Source organism: Uloborus diversus, chromosome 9 (assembly GCF_026930045.1).
Source record: "Uloborus diversus isolate 005 chromosome 9, Udiv.v.3.1, whole genome shotgun sequence".
Classification (NCBI taxonomy): Eukaryota; Metazoa; Arthropoda; class Arachnida; order Araneae; family Uloboridae; genus Uloborus; species Uloborus diversus.
The window spans coordinates 113,433,802-113,442,236 of NC_072739.1; positions in this window are offsets into that span (position 1 = coordinate 113,433,802).

The window sequence follows — 8,435 nt, forward strand, 5'->3', positions numbered from 1 at the left end:
ACGTATCATAGTCGATTCCAGTCTAAAAATATATTGTGGAAACGATCAAGGTATGTAATAATACAAGTCATTTTCAAAATTTAATACCCATTTTTTAATACTTTTTGGTTATTCAAAAGTAATTTTTGTTATTCTGAAGTGATAAAGTTATTGTAACTAAAACTTTGTGTGAACAAAAATTGAGGTTTGCTGATGTCCAGTGCAATACTTACTCAGCGAATATTAGGAATGTTTGGATCTTAAATGTTTAATGGAATTTGTCGAGTGCAGGCTTGACAAAGTGAAATAGTTCATTTCCGTTTACTTGTTCATTCTTTTATTAAATCACTTGCGTATTCATTAATTTATTAATTAGTTCCTCTACATACGTTTATTTACTAATTCTATCATTTATTCAGTCAATCACTTATTCTCTTATTTATTTACTTTTCTATTTGCTCATTTTTCTCGTATTAATTAATTTACTTGTTTATTGTTTCATTATTTATTCACTCATTCATTCGATTAAAAAAAATGTTTAATGATCAAACAGAAATACTTTTAGTTGCAAAAAAAAAAAATCTTTTTTTCGTAGAATATGAACTTTTATTCTCCCGAACACAGTTAGGGAAATTCTTCTTTTAAATTTATACATCCGGCACAATGTCACTAGAGTCGCTGAACTTTATCACAATGTCTTTTTATGCAAGATTATTTATTATATTTCATTATTTATTCATTCATACATTTATTCTTTTATTTACTCATTCATTCTATAAAAAAATAAGGTTTAATAATCAAATAGAAATACCAGTGGCGTATATATGTTTTTATTTTGGAGGGGGCCCATATAACCAAGATTAGCTCCTCCCTGAAATCCCCCCGGAAATTTCTTGAAATTGTGGTCCTAAAAACGCAGTTTTAGACGTTCTCTGGTGATGCTACAAGGAGGAAAAATTTTGGAGGCCTTCTGCGGAAATGTTTAGAAATTCAAATTTTAAAAACGCCATTATAGGCTATAATTGTTGATTTTAGGGTAATGAAAGGAATGGGACTTTTTGAAGTAGCCCAGGATCGATTTAAAAAAAAAAAGAAGAAGAAAACGAAATCGACCACCCCTCCGCTCAATTTTTCAAAATTGAAATTCCAAAAACGCAGTTTCAAACTAACTTCGAAACTTCGATGATGTTACGGGCAGGGCAGTTCTGGGGCTCTCCTCAAAAACTATTTCAAAATTGAAAAATGAATTGCCCTTAAAAAGGACGTTTTAAAGAGCCATTCAGTGATACTAGAAGCAGAGATTTAAACGCTCTCCACCTTAACTTTTTCGAAATCATAGTGTTTTCATTTTCCGATTTCATACGGGAGCTGTTGGGCCTTCGTCCGAAATTGTTTTGTAGTTGAAATTTAAGAAGTTGTGGACCGTATTTGGTAACGTTAAGGATTCGGCCATTTTTCGAAATTGAAGCTCCATAAAAGTAATCATAAGAACGATTTTTGATGCTTTTAGAAGGCAAGACGTTTGGTAAATGTCCCCTGGAAATTTTTCGACATGAAGCCCTGAAAATGAGACTTGAGAAGCTTTTTAATGGTTTTGGTGAGGGGGGAGAGGAGTTGCCAATTGTAGCATTTTAAAGATTTTCTTATTTTTAAACCGAATAGGAAAAAGAAAACAAAATGGGGCGGGGGGGGGGGGGGATGAAAGAAATATGAGGTGTTGGACGTAATTACCTGATCTTGAACCAACTTTTGATTTTTTTATTTTAAGGTTCTTTTTTAAAAAAGTAATTTAGATTTCTCCCAAAATTAGGCAATTTTTGGAAAGGAAGAGTTCAAGAATCCTGCCCTAAAAGGTAAAGTACAATTACGGGTTTTATTTGGAGACGTTTAGAGATAAGGAGCGGTTAGAGATCGTTTTCCGAAATTTTTCAATAATGAAATCTTAAAGGCACACTTCCAGACTTTTTTGGTAGTAACCTCAGTGAAAAGGACGTTGGTTCGGGAACCCTCCTCCAGAAATGTTTTGAAATTGATGTCCGTAAAACGTCTAAATAAATGCGTTTTTAGGACATCAATTCCCATTACTATACCAACCGAACAACTAAAACTTATTTTAAATTTCTTGCAGGGGACAAGAATTAAGGAGAGAAACATTTTGAAGACCCTTCTTTTCATATATTGACTAATGAAAAAGGGGAGCGGGGAGTGAAAGAAAGAGAGGAGAACTTAACTTGCTAAGCAATAATCTGCATCTGTTAAAAAATTTTAATTTTTAACATTTCTTTTTGAACAATTAAACATTTCTTTTTGAAAGAACAAAGATTCCCCCCCCCAGCATTATTTGTGTTTCCTTTTTTGTTAAAATAACTTCACTTTCTCAAGACACATTCTTTTCTTGAGTAAGGGGTATGGATTCCCTGACCCCTTCTGAGCACCATTGCCTAGAGCCCTCTAACGCGGAGATCCCAAACTTTAACAATTCGAGGCACCCTTTGAAGAATTGGAATTTTCTCCCGGCAACCTAGTCTAGTTTTCACGTATTATTGTTACCTTGGATACTTCGCGGCACCCTTCGCCTCTTCCTGCGGCACCCAGTTCGGAAGTCCCTGATCTAACGTATTATAATTATTGTTATCAATATCATTATATATATATATATATATATATATATATATATATATATATATATATATATATATATATATATATATATATATATATATATATATATATATATATATATATATATATATATATATATATATATATAATTAAGCAAACAGAATTACAAATATTAAACAAATTATAAAAAACAAATGATGGTAAAAAGGAAAAATGCAAACAGCTATTAAGTAGGAATAGATAAAGAGTGAATCCAGAGCTCATCAGCCGTGGAGGATTCATTAATAATGGTCAAAAGACCAAAATTTTAACTATAAACTAGAAGAGAATGTTTAAGCTCCAGTACATGTAATATAGAGTAACAATGGGCAAACGCACCACTTGCTAAGCTAAAAACAATAAACTAGAGCTCAAACCTAAAACTAAAAGCAGGGGGTTTCGCCTCGACTAATTAGGAAAACAAGTTCCGATAATTAGCCTTCCACGGGACAGTACCTGCCTATAACAAAATTGTCTTAATAGCTGTTTGCATTTTTCCTTTTTATCATCATTTGTTTTTTATAATTTGTTTAATATTTGTAATTCTGTTTGCTTAATTTTATATTTACTTGGCTTTTTAGTTTTGCTGCGTTGCGCATCTATGGGCTATTGGTGTGGTCTTTTCAATATTTTTCACTTTTATTATTATTATTATTATTATTATATATACATATATATATATATATATATATATATATATATATATATATATATATATATATATATATATATATATATATATATATTTTTTTTTTTTTGCAGCTAGAAGTTGGTAGTAAAAGTAAACAAAAAAAAAAAACTTTACTTAAATTTTTGTTTCCAGATTTTGGAAGGGGCCCGGGCCCCCTTAGCCCCTCCCTTATATACGCACTTGAGAAATACTTCCTAATTGCAAAAAAAAAAAAAAAAACTTTTTTCGTGGAGTATTTACTTTTATTCTCTTGAACACATTTAAGGAAACTCTTTTTTTTTTTTGCACATGTAGGATCTGGTGGGGTAAAGGGGTCAATGGGGTTAAGTGATCATACTTGAAATAAATGTCTATAGCTCGGAAATAAATGTTCGATTGAATGTGAAAATTTTATTTTAGGTTAGGGCAGTTAGAATCTGTATTTTGAATACAAAATTTTACAACCGGCAAAATTTTATTCGGTAAAAAAAAATGTTTTGTGTGAACATGAAAAATTTAAAAATATAAACACCTCTTTTAACTTCCTTAGAAAATTTTGTTCGTTAGAATCATGAACAGATTGACTGCACAGGAAGCTTTCTGCATGTCTCAAGAACTCTTACTCATTAGCAGTTAGCTGAATCTATTTTAGACAATTGTTTAGAACAATTTAAGTAAGATGGGGTAAAGTGGTCATAATATTAGGCTTAACGAATATTGTTCTTTTAATGTCACTTAATCTTTAAGAATAAGGCAGACATAAAGTAAATATTAATTTCACTTAAAATGTATTTAAGTTACATATACCCAGTGTTATATATACCAGTATATGCGAATGCATACGCATATATACTTGTGTAGGCACGCATATAACGTATTCACATAAATGCTTCCAAGAAATATGTATATGGGTATCTGCAAGTATTTTTTATCTATACAGATATACGATTGACTATACACGTATCGCTCGCTTCTACTCGTATATACACGGACACTTATATACTCAGGTAGTCACGTATATACGCGAACGTACTCGAGTATACACCAACAAACAAGCATATGATATACAAATATACAGGGTGAGTTTGAACTCTTGAGGAAATTATTAAAAGGTGTTAGAGGGGAGGATAAGAAGGAAAAGAATCATAAAGAACATATGGTTACAAACACAATGCTGACGCGCTACAAGCACGAAAAGCCAGAAACTGATGGATGCAAAACAGGTCATAAATTTATTACACAAAGACAATTTTTCACAACGTTTTATATCTTAAGAAAATTTTAAAGCCATTGATGAAATGCAGCCTGCAGTTGTACAATGCATACATGCTGAAGTGTTCATGCGTTGCAATCACAAATCACTCTCTGTTACAATAACGAGACTTTTGAAAAACTTTCATCAGTCGCTGCGCCTTTGTTGCGATGCGTGTATTAGAGCTACTACAGGCTGTAACTTTTAACAACTGCTCTTAATATTTCTTACAAACTAAAATGTTCGGTAAAATCATCTTTGTGCAACAAATTTGTGACCTGTTTTGCATCCATTAGTTTCTGACTTTTTGTGCATGTAGCGCGTCAGCGAACATAAGTTCCTTATGATTCTTGCTTCTTATCCTACCTCCTCACACCCCTTATATTTTTGCCCAAGAGCTTAGATTCACTCTGTAGGCATACATGTACTGGTGTATACACGTAAATGTACGAATGTATGTCGATACAGGTATATAATTGAGTTTACAAGTATACATACATATATAATCGTGCTTCCATATATATATATATATATATATATATATATATATATATATATATATATATATATATATATATATATATACAAGTGAGTAGACACGTACAAAGACGCCCTGGGTGTATCCTCGAATTAACTCGTGTATACCCGTATATGTATGTACACTTATATATGCGTATGTACGTCTACTATATACGTATATACTCTGGTGTGCACGATGCACGTAAATACTCGAGATACAAGTGCATACGCTCATATGATGTCCGTTTAAACGCGTATATACACGTGACGCGTACACACATGTGACACGTATACACGTGTGTAGATACGTATACACTGATGTAGGTAATCATGCATACATGCTTATATACTCTTGTATACACTTATATACTTGAGTAGGCATGTAAGTATCTGCTATCTAGTCACATATGAACGTGTCTACTCATGTTTACACGACACGTATATACTCGTGTATACACACATATACTTGTGCATATTCTTGTAAATATAAAAATATCCGAAATATACAAGTATTAGAGTTACTTATAATGGTTTTGCATCTATTTTTAACTACGATCACTTAACCCCATGCTATGACCACTTTCCCCCACTCCATGGGGTAAAGTGTTCATAAATACATAGGGGAGGGGGGAATGTTGCAAAACTACTTAAACTAATATTTTTTCCCCCTAAACTTCAATGTACCGTGTTTTTTAATTATACAATATAAAATAACAACAAAAAAAGTAGGAGTGTTTAAAGAATTTATTGTATTTATTATTCACCTAAGTTGAAAAAATTCGATTTTATGACCACTTTACCCCACCAGACCCTATAAAATGTATACATGCGGTACAATGTTACTAGTGTCGCTGAACTTTCTTACAATGTCTTTTTATACAAGATTATTTATTATTTAATCATTTATTTACTCATACATTCCGTCTTTTATTTACTCATTCATTCGATGAAAAAAATGTGTGAGAATCAAATAGGAATACGTTTTAATTGCAAAAAAATAATTCGTGGAATATTAACTTTAATTCTCCCGAACACAGTTAGGGAACAATTTTTTTTAAATGTATACATGGGGTACAAAGTCACTAAGGTCGCTGAACGTTCTCACAATGTCTTTTTACGCAAAATATGTGTTTTGAAGACATATATATTGAAGAATATTTCAGAGGTTTTGTAAGTAATGCGGGGGAAAATATTAGACAATGTATCAATTGGTAACAATAAAAGCATTAAATTCTCATCATTTCTCAAGAAAGATGACACATTTTAAAGAATCCTTTCTAATACAATGGAATCCCAATTCCCATAAGCAGCAAAATGATGGACGCATATCATTTCATTGCCAGCTACTGCTCTTATTTTGTCACTCTGTTAGATAAGAAATAGAAGTATTTCTATCCGAAAAAAATAGCCATTTTGGAAATTGAAATGTCCGCAGAACCGTTGAATTGCCGATTCGAAATGAGGGAAAAATTCACAGCATGATGCATTTTATTTTCAATTGCCTTCAGCCAAATTCCATTTATTTGCAACTGACTCGTTTAAAAGCGGCGTGAATTATTTTTGGAATGTTTTCCTAGTTTAGAATTCCCTCCGTACGTAGTTCGATCATTATCAGAATTCAATTCATTTAAATACTTTTTGCCATTCGAATTCGTTATGATGCAGTCATAGATTTCAAAGTAGTAGTAAAGCGTTGTTGTATTCTTTGCTTTTACCGAGCTTTTTAGCAGTTCCAAAAGTCAGTAAAAGCAATTTTAAAACTTCTTTGGACAATGAATTTTTAATTGCCATTTTTTTAAAAAATGTAGTCATTATGTGGTCAGTGGTGGTCGCTAATTTTGCCCTTTTAAGTCGTAGTATTTTCCCTAGTTATGGAACCAGTAATCCCTAGTAGGGGGGGGGGGGGGCTGGGGTAATAAGAGTCAAAAGAGGTAATAAGAGACCAAAAAATGAAATAAAATAAAATAAAGTAAAATAAAATTTATACCAATGTTCCAAATAACTTGAAACAAGTACCTCATATTAACTGTATTAAATGGACTCCTCTTCATTTTTTAGGTGATTTTTTTAACTCAAATATTTTGGTTAAAAATTTCAATAATTTCTTGTCTCAATAACCCCATGTATTGTAATAAGAGACTAAGGCTACAACTCTCTCTATATATAGCAAGGTAAAATCATGTGGGGTAATGAGAGACATCTGCAAACAATTCCGAATCCGCCAATATTTTTTTATTTTTGATATTTTCAGTCGTAAAAAAATATTTTTTCTCTAAAATTGATGTTTACAAATGTGTTTGGGAAATTCATTTCTTATAATACTAGATCCTAAATAATATAATATTAGGCTAAGTAATAGTTCTAAATAATGTACATAACCTAGTGATTGACTAAAATCATCAATATAAATTTTGAAGTGGCCAGAAAATATTTTAAAAGTTCTCTGAAGTGTAGTCCAAAGTATGGAAAAAACGTGTCTTACTACAAGTGTTATTAGGGATTTTTCTAGTCTTTAAGTATAAATGAATTTAGACTATTTATTATCTTTAGTAGTAGTGACTTATTAGTAATTGACAGTCATTCTACGCATAAAAACATGCGTTTACAACATCTAAATATGGTGTACTCTGATGAGTATAGCTGATTTTAGATTTAGACTGCGTTGAAAAAAAAAACTATTCTATGAACTTGCTAAACTTAGACTGACCATCAAACTCATTGTATTTTACCTAAAACAAACAAATCTTAGTATGAGGTACTAAGAGACTGGCCCACAACTTGTAAATAAAGAAGGCTTTCAAGACTTCAAAAAATAGTACATCAATAGTCATAGTCTTGGTCAGAAATTTACACATTAATAATTCCCAAACACTTCACTACAAAATAAAAAAAAGTAATAAATAAAAACGTGGAAAACGTCGCGAACTTTTAAGGTAAGTTCAACAAGAAGGTTATATGCATTGTATGAAAAAAAAAAATCAAAACATGTTAGAAACTTTTAAATAAGTGTATTGTAGTAAAGTATACATATGGTACTTTATATTACATATTTTTAAAGTTGTTCTAAGTAATTTTTTTTTCGATTTTTTGACTTCGTCTCTTATTACCCCGGCCTCCCCTAATCAATGTTGCGTTCGGAAAAATCTTATTTGTTGCGCATCGAATCTGTTACAGTAAGAGCTCGGTAGAGCGAAACTATTTAACTAGTTCTTGCGATTAAATGACAAACGAATAATGGGACAAAAGAACTAAACTAGTTTTTCTAGATACAATGAGTTCTTGTTAGTCTAACTTAATCACGCAGTAAAAATCAAGCGATGCTTCTACTAAAGCTTTTTGGTTCCGATCTATTTA